The sequence below is a fragment of the Schistocerca americana genome, chromosome 2, assembly GCF_021461395.2.
Source record: "Schistocerca americana isolate TAMUIC-IGC-003095 chromosome 2, iqSchAmer2.1, whole genome shotgun sequence".
NCBI lineage: Eukaryota > Metazoa > Arthropoda > Insecta > Orthoptera > Acrididae > Schistocerca > Schistocerca americana.
Window position 1 is genome coordinate 112,061,738 of NC_060120.1, and position 14,406 is coordinate 112,076,143.

The 14,406-nt window shown below is 44.4% G+C and overlaps 1 protein-coding gene across 1 annotated transcript in view; it reads left to right on the forward strand.

Annotated features, from left to right (window-relative positions):
* The window catches only part of LOC124595238 (transcription factor Dp-1), a 220,183-nt gene that overhangs the window by 145,458 nt on the left and 60,319 nt on the right, over positions 1–14,406 (forward strand). The gene's annotated exons all lie outside the window — the stretch shown is intronic.

Here is a 14,406-nt window from a genome sequence, read left to right on the forward strand (position 1 = left end):
TATTTCCATAGTTTTAAAAGAAACTAATGGATAGGTTGGACCAAGAATTCAAGAATATCTTTATGAAGCCCTGAATGCTCTTGTGACGGCATCATAATCTGGTAAGCTATCAACCGAACCATCAAACAATATTTGACAGACATTGTCTTCCCTGGTGTGGGAGAAAATTCATTCCATTTTGTGTGCATGGTGTAAACAAACATTGTTGTAAGAATTTCTTCACTAATTATCATTATTGTAATGATTTTGTATCATCATAATGAGTTACTTAATATTTACAATTAACAAAATAGTTATGTTAAATGGTAAACTAAAGAGAAAGGAAAGAAAATTTAATTTACAGTGTCTTACAACTGTTTAAAATATGAAACAAGATAAGTAAACAGATAATTAGAATAATAATGAATGTTTAGATATTTGAATTAGGTATGTTGCACATACTCCAACATCATATTGTTTTCCAAAAATGGTTGTACAGAAACCAGCTTTATAACACGTGCATGTATGTGGTGTGGAAGCTTCTTTAACTTCAGTTGTAACAAAAGTTTCCATTTTGCAAAATTGATTAATGTTGGTGGGGTAATTTGAAAATTTTCAAAAATTTTCCAAAGTTGTTTATAAAGTTTTCAAGAAATTCAGTAACATTTCAATTTTTATATGAAACACATTTCTTTTATTTCTTGATTTTGAAGCTATTCCCTCTAAGCCTAATATGCCAAATTACCTTTGGGGGTGTTCTTTACCCGTTAACAGTGAAATTTGGCACATAATAGTGTAACTGGGTGCAAACAAAAAATATGTATTGCATTATTTTGCCGAGTCTAGACATGTGCCAAGTTTTGTCAAGATCATTCATTGACACTTGGGAATGTTCCCTAATTGCTCTTATAATACTGGGCATAATAAGAATGAAACAAACTGCTGTGACAGATGCCCTCCCTTTTGAGAGAAGAAAATGCCTTCGGATCTGAATCCTCCTTAAACACGATCAGGCGTATAAAAACTAAAACTACATAGGATAGACCGCTTAACTCTAGATTAAAATGCTGGAACTGGCCAGAGCTTGGCTTGTGCTCTATTTAATTTGATGTGCCGAATAGCAAAACTGTTACTATGAAAGATGCTAAAACTGTAACTATAAAAACACATGTACATGAGAAAATGTACTACACTACTGTGTTTTCATGTTGTGGTGCTGGTACTAAATTTAATCTAGTGATCATTTTCAAGTGCAAAACAATGCCATAATCTTTTGAAATCCTGTCAGATGTTGTTGTTCATGCCCATAACAAGGGTTTGATGGATGAGGCTGGTATGAAATTATGGATTAACAGAGAGAAGGAAAGGCACTTTACTGAAGAATTCTCTTCTCATGCTAGATCAGTTTAATAGTCATTTGAAAAATCTATGAAAGAGAAATTGAGACAGGCAAATACAGAGCCTGCTGTTAATCTGGTAGGATTTGCTTCACAATTGCAACTTCTTGATGTCTCGATAAATAAACCATTTAAAGTATGTATGAGAGTGGAGTGGAACAATGAATGATGGATGAATCCCAATATGAATTCACACCGAAGGGAGCTTTAAAACGACCTACAAACAAACAAGTGTGTCAGTGGCTAAAACAGTTGTGGTGTAGAGTGAGAGAAGACATTATTGTTAAATCTTTCAAGAAGTGCAGCATAAGTAATACTCTCAATGGGAGTGAAGACCATCTTATATATGAAAAGGACAATATGACAAGGATGAAGAAGAAGAAGAAGAAAGATCAAATGAATACTTTAAGGTATTTTAAGTCGGTTCAGTTTTATAAACTAACAATTTCTTTAATCTGCCTTTTGCAATACAGTAACAAATATGGCAGTTTTTTAATTGCTTGAAAATTAAGGTGTGTCTCAGTCGATAAAATACAGCATTTTGTTCTGAATGCATTGGTTTCTGTTCAAATTGACAATAGTCAGGATTATGTGATGCAATAATTATTATTGAAAATTGCCAGTAGTCAGGATTATGTGATGCAATAGTTATTATTGACTTGATTGGTGGAATTTGTATTCTCATGTCATTTGGAACAAAGTCTATTGTGGACTTTATTTTTGTTGACAGAGGCTGCACGTGTTTCCAGTTGCATGTGGTAGTCTGCAGCTCTTTGTCTTGTGGCTAGCATTGCTGCCTGTGGGTCACTTGGTCCCGGGTTAGATTCCTAGGCAGGTCGGGGATTTTGTCCTGGCGACGGGGTGTTTGTGTTGTCCTCATCATTTGCGAAAGTGGCGAGACTGGACATTGAAAAAGATTGGGAATTTGTTCGCGCAGTTGAGTGCTCCACGAACCAAATCTCATCATCATCCAGTTGCAAATGGTAGAAGTACCAACATGGCCTACTGTGACAGTTGAGGATGTTTATCTTTTGAACTCCACCAGAATTAATTTAAATTTTTCTTCCAATGACTAATTCAGTTGCCAGTTCTTTAAAAGTTTCATATTATTATGCTGACATGTATGGTTAAATGATGATAGTGTCCTCGTGGGTAAAATATTCCGGAGGTAAAATAGTCCTTGATTCAGATCTCCGGGCGGGGACTACTCAAGAGGACGTCGTTATCAGGAGAAACAAGACTGGCGTTGTACGGATTGGAGCGTTGAATATTGGCTCCCTTAATCGGGCAGATGGGTTAGAAAATTTAAAAAGGGAAATGGATAGTTTAAAATTAGATATAGTGGGAATTAGTGAAGTTCGGTGGCAGAAGGATTAAGACTTTTGGTCAGGTGAATACAGGGTTATAAATACAAAATCAAATAGGGTTAATGGAGGAGTAGGTTTAATAATGAATAAAAAAATAGGAGTGCGGGTAAGCTACTACAAACAGCATAGTGAATGCATTATTGTGGCCAAGATAGACATGAAGCCCATGCCCCCCCAGGGGGTCCACAACTCTTTTGTGGATACGTCCGTAGCGAGCACGGAACCCCTCGCTAATGTGGCCTTCCTTCCTTTCCGGGCTGCATACCTTCCCTTTCCACATCCTTCCCCATCCCCCATCTTCGCCACCCCCCCCCCCCCTCACCTCCGCCTCTTTCCTTTCCTTCCCCCCCCTCTGGGAGTATGTTTTCTGTCTACGTCCGGAGACGGACACTCGAAACTGTAACGAATCCTTTGCTTTCTCCGCTTGCAAATCTCCGTCCTTCCTTTGTCCTTACCTCTACTCTTTGCCCTTTTCTCCGCTGCGGCGTTTGAGACCTCTCTTCTTTCCTTTCCCTTTCTCTTTTTTCCTCCCTGTGCGTGTCTGAAGGCCGACCCACGCATTTCCATGCGTAGCCAGTGACAGGGTAACGCGTAATTCCCCGCCCCGGGTAGACAGGTAGGACACGTACGTACCCCCTGGTAACGGCCAGGCTCAGGGAGGGGTGATTACCCGAGCTGATACCTTCCAAAAGTGCCGATTAGTCCCTCCGTCCGTTTGTCGGGAGGTGTGACCTGAGGTGTGAACAGTCACCTAAGGCGGGAGTGCCCTCAGAGAGGGCCCCCACAAGGAAGGAGCGCGCCATCGGAGACGCCGGTAATCATGGGGGATACTTTCGCAATGGTTTCCTCATCTTCTACTATGTCAGCTCACAAGCATAATTTCCATGAGTCTCAGCCACAGACAGTCCTTCCATTGTTGCCACAGTTCCTTGTTGTTTCTCGGTCTGACGAAGGTCACGACTTCTCCACGGTCAACCCTTTCATTATTCAGAAAGGTGTCGACGCAATTGCAGGTCCTGTAAAGTCTTGTTCCAGATAACGAAATGGCACCTTGTTGTTAGAAACAGTCAGTGCCCTCCAGGCACAAAAATTGCTGCGTACTTCACTGCTACACACCTTCCCTGTCCAGGTGGAACCGCACCGTACTTTAAATTCATCACATGGGGTCGTTTATACTCGCTCCCTTGACGGATTGTCCGACGAGGAAATTTAACACTACCTGTCTGACCAGGGCCTAACGGCAGTTCATAGAGTCATGAAAAGGGTTGACACGAACATCATTCCAACCCGTACTGTCTTCTTGACATTTGACAAAGTTCAACTCCCATTGAAAATCAAAGCAGGCTATGAGATAATTTCCGTTCGCCCTTACATCCCAAACCCTACGCATTGCCATCGGTGTCAGCGGTTCAATCACACCAGCCAGTCCTGTTCCAATCCGGCCAAATGTGTTACGTGTGGCAAGGATGCCCATGAGGGTGCTTGTCCTCCTCCATCCCCTCGTTGCATCAACTGTATGGGTGACCACACTGCTTCCTCTCGAGATTGCCCCATTTTTAAAGACGAAAAGCTCATTCAGGAAATCGGAGTGAAGGAAAATGTGTCGACCTTTGCTGCTCGAAAATTATTCGCCAGTCGACAGCCCACCGTGCCTCAGACAGGAAAATACAGCACTGTCCTTGCCTCTCCTCGACCAACAAAGGAGGCAGCCACGCAGATTGGTGACCTTACCTTTAGTGCCACGGTCGTCAGATCGGCCAGCGCAAAGATCTCCCCACTTTCGCCTGCCCACTCTATGGCTCACCCTTCATCGGGTTCTGCTAAATCTCGAGCCCAAAAGTCAGACACCAAGACTTCGAAAAAAGAGCATACTCGTGAAGATTTTTTACGTACCCCAACTTCACAACCATCGGTTCCTCCTTCATCTAAACATCATGTTTCCAAGAAGGCTGTCCGTCTTTCCCTTTCTGGGTATACCTTTTCTCTTTGTACTGTAAACATTCCATCGTCCACACCAATGGCACGAGCTGATCTCCTTCATCTTCTTGGTCAGCTTCCACCACCCTATTTGCTGGTTGGGGACTCCAATGCCCACCACCCGCTTTGGGTATCTCCACATCCTTGTCCGCGTGGCTCACTATTGCTAGACGTCTTCCACCAAGCGGATCTAGTTTGCCTCAACACTGGGGACCCTACATTTTTGTCTGCCTCCACGACAAATTTATCTCATTTGGACGTTTCGGTCGGTACTGTTCCGCTAGCTCGGCGCTTCGAATGGTTCGCCCTTGATGATACACACTCGAGTGACCACTTTCCATGTGTCCTTAGACTGCAGCCTCAACAGCCATATATGCGCTCGCGACGCTGGAAGTTCGGCCAAGCCGATTGGACACTTTTTTCGTCTCTAGCGACATTCGATGATCATCACTTTCCTAGTGTCGACAATGAGGTCACACATATTACAGACGTTATTCTTACAGCTGCGTAACATTCAATACCACGCACCTCCGCATTGCCCCGGCGCCCCCCAGTTCCTTGGTGGAACGCGGCATGCCGTGACGCAATACGTGAGTGGCGACGTGCTCTTCGCGTTTTCCACCACCATCCTACTTTGGACAACTGTATCCGCTATAAGCAGTTCCCAGTGCGATGCCGTTGCGTCATCTACGATAGCAAGAAGGAAAGCTGGAAATTCCTTACTAGCTCATTTAACACCTTCACTCCCTCCTCGGAAGTTCGGAGTCGGATTCGATGGTTCTCAGGTGCGCCTAGTTTCTCCCTGGTCTCTGGGCTCACTGTCGCGCATGATACATTAGTGGACCCCGTCGGAATTTCTAACTCATTGGGTCAACACTTTGCTGAGATTTCGAGCTCTTCAAATTACCCGCCAGCGTTTCTCCCGAAAAAACGTGCAGCGGAAGTGCGACCTCTTGCTTTCTCCTCTCAAAATCGCGAAAGCTACAATACTGTTTTCTCCATGCGGGAACTCCAACATGCAATCTCTTCTTCCTGCTCCTCCGCCCCAGGACCGGATGGTATCCACATCCAAATGTTGCTGCATTTATCATACCATAGTCTGCTTTACCTCCCCTGCCTTTATAATCGAATTTGGACCGACAGTACTTTTCCCAGATGATGGCGGGATGCTATCGTCGTTCCTGTTCCGAAACCTGGAAAGGACAAACATCTCCCCTCTAGCTATCGCCCCATTTCTCTCACGAGCAGTGTATGTAATGTTTTTGAGCGTATGGTGAATTGCCGTTTAGCTTGGTGGCTGGAGTCCCGCAGTCTTTTAACACCTGCCCAATGCGGTTTCCGAAAGCATTGTTCTGCAGTTAACCATCTTGTTGCTCTCTCCACTCATATGAACAATTCTCTCCGGAAACGCCAAACAGTAGCAATATTTTTTGATACGGAGAGAGCATACGATACCTGTTGGAGGACAGGCATCCTCTGCACACTGTTCTCTTGGGGCTTTCAAGGTCAGCTGCCCCTTTTTCTTCACGAATTTATGGCAGAGCGCACATTTAGAGTGCGGGTGAACACCACTCTCTCCCGTACTTTCTCCCAAGAAAACGATGTACCCCAGGGCTCCGTGCTGAGTGTTGTACTGTTTGCCATTGCCATAAATCCGATTATGGATTGTCTCCTTGCTGATGTCTCGGGCTCCCTCTTTGTGGACGATTTTGCGATCTACTACAGCTCTCAACGGACCAGCCTTCTTGAACGACGTCTTCAAGGATGTCTCGATCGCCTCCACTCTTGGAGCATCGAAACCGGCTTCTGTTTTTCTCCAAGTAAGACCGATTGTGTTAATTTTTGGCGACATAAGGAGTTTCTTCCACCCTCCTTACATCTAGGACCTGTCAACCTTCCGTTTTCGGACGTCGCTAAATTCTTGGGTCTTATGTTTGACAGAAAACTGTGCTGGTCCTCCCACGTTTCCTATCTTTTGGCTCGCTGTCTGCGATCCCTCAACACCCTCCGTGTCCTGAATGGTACCTACTGGGGAGCGGACCGAGTGGTCCTTCTCCGCCTCTATCGCGCCTTAGTGCGCTCGAAATTGGACTATGGAAGCATAGTTTACTCCTCTGCTCGGCCGTCTATTCTTCAGCGTCTCGACTCTATCCACCACCGTGGATTGCATTTAGTGTCTGGAGCTTTTTACACCAGCCCTGTGGAAAGCCTTTATGCTGAGACTGCTGAACCTCCGCTGTCCAATCGGTGAGCTGTCCTTCTGAGTCGTTATGCTAGCCATCTGTCTTCCATGCCTGCTAATCCGGCCCATGACATTTTTTTCGATGCCTCCTTGGATGTAGGGTGTGCAGGCTGCCCTTCCTCCCTACTACCACCGGGCGTCCGCTTCCGTCAACTGCTCCATTCTCTTTCCTTCCACTTTCCTAACACCTTCTTGACAACTTGGGGTACAGCACCGCCTTGGCTCCGTCCCCGGATCTGCCTGCTCCGTGACCTTTGTCAATTTCCCAAGGATGGTACCCCTTCACTTGTTTTATCATCGGGCATTTGCTGCTTTATGTGCACAAATTAAGGAAGCCACATTTATTTACACTGATGGCTCGGAAACATCATTAGGTGTAGGGAGTGCCTATATTGTTGGCGACACCCCAAATCGATTTCGGCTTCCCGACCAGTGTTCGATTTATACTGCGGAGCTTTACGCTGTTCTCCAGGCTGTCCAATACATCCGCCGCCATCAGCGGATACAGTATGTTATCTGTTCGATTCTCTCAGCTCTCTCCTCAGTCTAGCAAGCTCTCTACCCTGTCCACCCTCTGGTCCACCGGATTCAGGACTGCCTGCGCTTGCTCCATTTGGGGGGCGTCTGTGTGGCAATGAGGCGGCCGATATAGCGGCCAAGGCTGCAGTCTCTCTTCTTCGGCCAGCTATTCGATCGATTCCCTTCGCCGATCTACAGAGCATTTTATGTCGTCGTGTTGTTCTTTTATGGCACGCACATTGGTTGACACTTCCCCATAATAAATTGCGGGACGTGAAAGCTCTTCCCTGTGCTTGGACTTCTTCCTCCTGAACGCGTCGTCGGGAGGAGGTATTTTTAACTAGACTCCGGATAGGGCACTGTCTTTTTAGCCATTGACATCTTTTAAGCGGCGATCCTCCCCCACTCTGTCCCCACTGCTCTCAGCTGTGGACGGTAAGACACCTTTTAATTGAGTGCCCCTATTTTACTCCGTTACGCGCCCATCTACAGCTGTCGCCTGAGATATCGTCCATTTTAGTAGATGACACGCGCTTGGCCGATCGCGTTCTCGAGTTCATTAGTGCCAGTGAGATGACATCAGTCATTTGAAGCTCTTTTTGGGGACAACCAACCCATTTCTGTAGTGGATTTTTAAGCTTTCCTTCTGCTTTTAGTTTCTCCAATTTTTTTAGTTTCGTTCCCATTGCTGCTGCTTTCCATTTTCGTTTTTTACCGTTTCCTAAGTCACAGATGGGGCGCTAATGACCATAGCAGTTTTGCACCCTTAAAAAAAAAAAGTAGTAGGTGAATATGGATTGGGGGTAAGAAATGAAAGAGGAAGCCACCTGGTAGAATTTTGCACAGAGCATAACTTACCGTAGCTAACACTTGGTTCAAGAATCATAAAAGAAGGTTGTATACATGAAAGAAGCCTGGAGATACTGACAGGTTTCAGATAGATTATATAATAGTAAGACAGAGATTTAGGAACCACATTTTAAATTGTAAGACATTTCCAGGGGCGGATGTGGACTCTGACCACAATCTATTGGTTATGAACTGTAGATTAAAACTGAAGAAACTGCAAAAATGTTGGAATTTAAGGAGATGGGACGTGGATAAACTGAAAGAACCAGAGGTTGTACAGAGTTTCAGGGAGAGCATAAGGGAACAATTGACAAGAATGGGCGAAAGAAATACAGTAGAAGAAGAATGGATAGCTCTGAAGGATGAAGTAGTGAAGGCAGCCGAGGATCAAGTAGGTAAAAAGGCGAGGGCTAATAGAAATCGTTGGATAACAGAAGACATTTTGAATGTAATTGATGAAAGGAGAAAATATAAAAATGCAGTAAATGAAGCAGGCAAAAGGGAATACAAATGTCTCAAAAATGAGATATACAGGAAGTGCAAAATGGCTGAGCAGGCATGGCTAGAGCAGGAAAATTAGAGATATCTTTGGAGAAAAGAGAACCACTTGTATGAATATCAAGAGCTCAGATGGAAACCCAGTTCTAAGCAAAGAAGGGAAAGTAGAAAGGTGGAAGGAGTATATAGAGGGTCTATACGAGGGCGAGGTACTTGAGGGCAAAATTATGGAAATGGAAGAGGGTGAAGATGAAATGGGAGATACAATACTGCGTGAAGAGTTTGACAGAGCACTGAAAGACCTAAACCGAAACAAGGCCCGGGAGTAGACATCATTCCATTAGAACTACTGACAGCCTTGGGAGAGCCAGCCCTGACAAACTTCTACCATCTGGTGAGCAAGATGTATGAGACAGGCGAAATTCCCTCAGACTTCATGAAGAATGTAATAATTCCAATCCCAAATAAAGCAGGTGTTGACTGATGTGAAAATTACCGAACTATCAGTTTAATAAGTCACGGCTGCAAAATACTAACACGAATTCTTTACATACGAATGGAAAAACTGGTAGAAGCAGACCTCGGGGAAGATCAGTTTGGATTCCGTAGAAATATTGGAACACGTGAGGCAATACTGACCCTACAACTTATCTTAGAAGCTAGATCAAGAAAAGGCAAACCTATGTTTCTAGCATTTGTAGACTTAGAGAAAGTTTTTGACAATGTTGACTGGAATACTCCCTTCCAAATTCTGATGGTGATAGTGGTAAAATACAGGGAGCGAAAGGCTATTTACTATTTGTACAGAAACCAGAAGGCAGTTACAAGAGTTGAGGGACATGAAAGGGAAGTAGTGGTTGGGAAGGGAGTGAGACAGGGTTGTAGCCTCTCCCCAATGTTATTCAATCTGTATATTGAGCAAGCAGTAAAGGAAACAAAAGAAAAATTCGGATTAGGTATTAATATCCATGGAGAAGAAATAAAAATTTTGAGGTTTGCCAATGACATTGTAATTCTGTCAGAGACAGCAAAGGACTTGGAAGAGCAGTTGAATGGAATGGACAGTGTCTTGAAAGGAGGATATAAGATGAACATCAACAAAAGCAAAGCGAGGTTAATGGAATGTAGTCGGATGGTGCTGAGGGAATTAGATCAGGAAATGAGACAATTAAAGTAGTAAAGGAGTTTTGCTATTTGGGGAGCAAAAAACTGATGATGGTCGAAGTAGAGAGGATATAAAATGTAGACTGGCTATGGCAAGGAAAGCGTTTCTGAAGAAGAGAAATTTGTTAACATTGAGTATAGATTTAAGTGTCTGGAAGTCGTTTCTGAAAGTATTTGTGTGGAGTGTAGCCATGTATGGAAGTGAAACATGGACGATAAATAGTTTGGACAAGAAGAGAATAGAAGCTTTCGAAATGTGGTGCTACAGAAGAATGCTGAAGATTAGATGGGTAGATCATGTAACTAATAAGGAGGTATTGAATAGAATTGGGGAGAAGAGGAGTTTGTAGCACAACCTGACTAGAAGAAGGGATCGGTTGGTAGGACATAAGGGATCACCGGTTTAGTATTGGAAGGCAGCGTGGAGTGTAAAAATCGTAGAGGGAGACCAAGAGATGAATACACTAAGCATATTCAGAAGGATGTAGGCTGCAGCACGTACTGGGAGATTAAGCAGCTTGCACAGGATGGAGTAGCATAGATCTCTCTTATTATTGGAAACTGTCTGAACCTGTGAGACGCATTCACATTTTTGAAAAATCGTGTCTTTTTCTGGAAAGTAAGAATTTTTTCTTGATCAGTAAATATACAGGGTGTACATAAAGTCCAGGACACTTTCAATTATTTATTGCACAAGAACCAAACATGGTACAGATATTATACATATGTCATTTTGAAGAGAAACCCTGAAAGGCCCCCTCTCCCTTTATGACGCCACAGTGTAGTTTGATAGTTTGCCAGTAGTCAGCACTAGTCGCAACCATGGAGAGTTCAGATGCGGAGCGAGCTTTCTGTGTGTTGGAGTTCGACAAAAACAAGTGTGTTACAGCTGTTCAACGGATGTTTAGAACTAAGTACGGTAAGAAACCACCACCATGGAAGGCCATTAACTGATGGCACAACAAATTCGTTAAGACGAGTTGCTTGTGCCCGGCAAAGAGAAGTGGACATCCCAGTGTGAGTGATGTGAATGTGGAGCGTATTCGATTACTGTATTGACGTCTGCTGGGTCACTCATGGTTCACATATTGAATGTTTGCACCCTGTATTTGCTTTCCTGGGAGGATTGAGTTCAGGCCATTGATCTCTGTAAAAATCTGAAGCTAGCTACTTCTATCAAATAATCAGCCTTTCAATTCAAAGTTGTGATCTTAAAAACATGAACCTCGTGCCACAGCTCCAAAAAAACTGAATTTTAATTTTCACTCCAGGTTATCATCTGATACCAGTATGAAGGCTGGGTGTGCATGTAACTTGGCCATATTTTGAATAAACAGTTATTTTAAGGCCAAGATTTTAAGAAGTTAATGGTTTTGATGACCTTGTGAAGAGGTACTCATAACTGCAGATAATTAATTTGCATAAAGTCCCTGCTGAGCTAGGTGGTGCAGTGATAAGCACATTAGACTTAGCATTCAGGAGGATGACGCTTTGAACCCGCATCTGGCCGTGTAGATTTAGGATTTCTACAATTTTCTTTAATCGCTTCCGGAAACTGCTGATATGGTTCCTTTGAAAGGATACAACTGGTTTCCTTACTCATCCTTCCCTAATCCAAGCTTGTGTGCTATCTTCAGTGGTCTCATTGTCGACAGGACATTAAATACTAATCTCTCCATCAAGTCCCTGCCTATGTTTCATGCAGTGGCTACTAAAACAGTTTTTGACAGTATTTTTATTAAGCTGTACAGCATCATTAACTATGCCATTTATATCTTTGCTTCATGGATACAGACATCAAAGCAGTTAGCTCATGGTATATTATTCTGTTCAAAAAAAGAATTTAAGGTAGCCAAATATTTCAACTCCAGTAGTATGCATAGGTAGAGATTTTCGTAAAAAAATATCTCAAGTGATACGTTCTTGTTCTGATACTAGTCTATTCGTTTAAGACAATAAGTCCAGATCAGTAGGTAGATTCACTCACTTGTAAAGAAAATTTGTATCACTTCAGATGAAAAGTAAGTTTATTCATTATATTGGTCTCTAAATCTCATGCACTGAGCTACTGTCATTCAAAAGTGATATCTTAGCCTTTCTTTCACTGATTTTTCACCTGGTATACATTTTACCAGCCTTTCTTTCACTGATTTTTCACCGGGTATACGTTTTACCATCTTCATAGCAGAAAGTATAACAAGATTTTCTGAAAATGAGTCTGCTTCGCCACATTGAGCTGTCTTAAGTAAGAAGCCTCAAAAACACGAACATTTTCAGTTTTAAGAGTTCATCGTATGCTTGAAAAAAGAATGCAGCATATTTTATTTTTAAGCCCATCGATCTACATAACACATTTTAGCTGAAACCATAGAGCTGTTTTAGGGAACTTTGCTGCGTATAACATATTGAGGATTGGCATTGTTGTTCATGAATCCTAAAGATATATTTTTCATCATACTTCTTAATTGTTTTAGCAATTATTTTTGTTTGAAGGCTTGTAGAAACATTAAATTGACGTAACTTCTTTTGAGGTGATTTCATTGGCACCAGTCGCATTACTACCACAATCACCTTTAGCAAAAGAGCTAGTTGGTGAGTTCAAAGCTAAGCAATCAAGTTCATCTAAAGCAGAGCAATCACGTTCGCTATAAGGCTTTGGCCTACCTTTTTAAACCCACCTTTCTTTCCAGCAATAAAATACTGAAAACAAGTGTAAGGCAAAAAATATGGCGATATCTAAAGTTTAGGGCTGAATGAAGTTTAAATGGATACTTACATTGATAGAACACTGGCAGTTTGATTGATATGTTACAATCACACTTTTTACAGTTGGCCTTCATTGCAGAGTTTGGCGTCTCAAGGTATCTGATAAATACAGCCTTATTTGTGTACAAGGTTGTTGTTTGGTCTCTGATAAATACAGCCTTATCCTCTGACAGTGTTGCATTTGTACTGACTATCCAAATCAGTAAGTCTAACAGAAGATTGTTATTGTACCTTCTTTAATTGCTTTTTTTTTTGCTTTTTGAGTTACTTATTAGAAAGTTATTAAAAAAGGGACCCTTGAGTGATTTCCATGGATCCCAGGGATCTGCAAAACAGTTTCTACACTTTCAGTACCAGTGGTTTGTGCCCAAAACCACCATTTTTTCCCTCCTTCTTCTCCCCCTTCTGCCCCTTCTCCCCCTCCTCCCCCTTCTGTCCCTTCTCCCCCTCCTTCCCCTTCTTCTCCTCCCCTTCTTCTTCTTCTTCTCCCCTTCTTCTTCTTCTCCCCTTCTTCTTCTTCTCCCCTTCTTCTTCTTCTCCCCTCCCCCACACCTCCTCCCCTCCCCCACACCTCCTGCCCTCCCCCACACCTCCTGCCCTCCCCCACACCTCCTGCCCTCCCCCACACCTCCTGCCCTCCCCCACACCTCCTGCCCTCCCCCACACCTCCTGCCCTCCCCCACACCTCCTGCCCTCCCCCACACCTCCTGCCCTCCCCCACACCTCCTGCCCTCCCCCACACCTCCTGCCCTCCCCCACACCTCCTGCCCTCCCCCACACCTCCTGCCCTCCCCCACACCTCCTGCCCTCCCCCACACCTCCTGCCCTCCCCCACACCTCCTGCCCTCCCCCACACCTCCTCCCCTCCCCCCACCACTCCTTCTCCCCTACTCCTACTCCTTCTCCCCTCCCCCTACTCCTGCTCCTACTCCCTCCCCCCCCTCCTCCTACTCCCATCCCCCCCTACTCCTACTCCCATCCCCCTGCTCCTCCCCCTATTCCTCCACACCCTCCTACCGCCCGTTCCTCCGCCCCCTCCTACCGCCCGTTCCTCCGCCCCCTCCTACCGCCCGTTCCTCCGCCCCCTCCTACCGCCCGTTCCTCCGCCCCCTCCTACCGCCCGTTCCTCCGCCCCCTCCTACCGCCCGTTCCTCCGCCCCCTCCTACCGCCCGTTCCTCCGCCCCCTCCTACCGCCCGTTCCTCCGCCCCCTCCTACCGCCCGTTCCTCCGCCCCCTCCTACCGCCCGTTCCTCCGCCCCCTCCTACCGCCCGTTCCTCCGCCCCCTCCTACCGCCCGTTCCTCCGCCCCCTCCTACCGCCCGTTCCTCCGCCCCCTCCTACCGCCCCGTCCTACCGCCTACTCCAGCTTTTACAAAATACAAGCCAAAACAGAGTTGAAATTGCAGTTAATATTATTTTGGAATTACGAATTTTTAGCTCCGTGAAATTGAAATGTTTACAACTCTGTCGCACATGGGGAGTACATAGTTTCAGCATGTAGTACATTGGTTGCTGTCAACTAATTAGTGAATGTAAGTACAAATCTCTGGGTGGCAAAAACTATACTCTGCATCTTGAAATTGCCACTATAAAGTTTGTTGCCGTTAGATAGAAAACTGTGGTTTAAGTCACAATATGCTTATTATG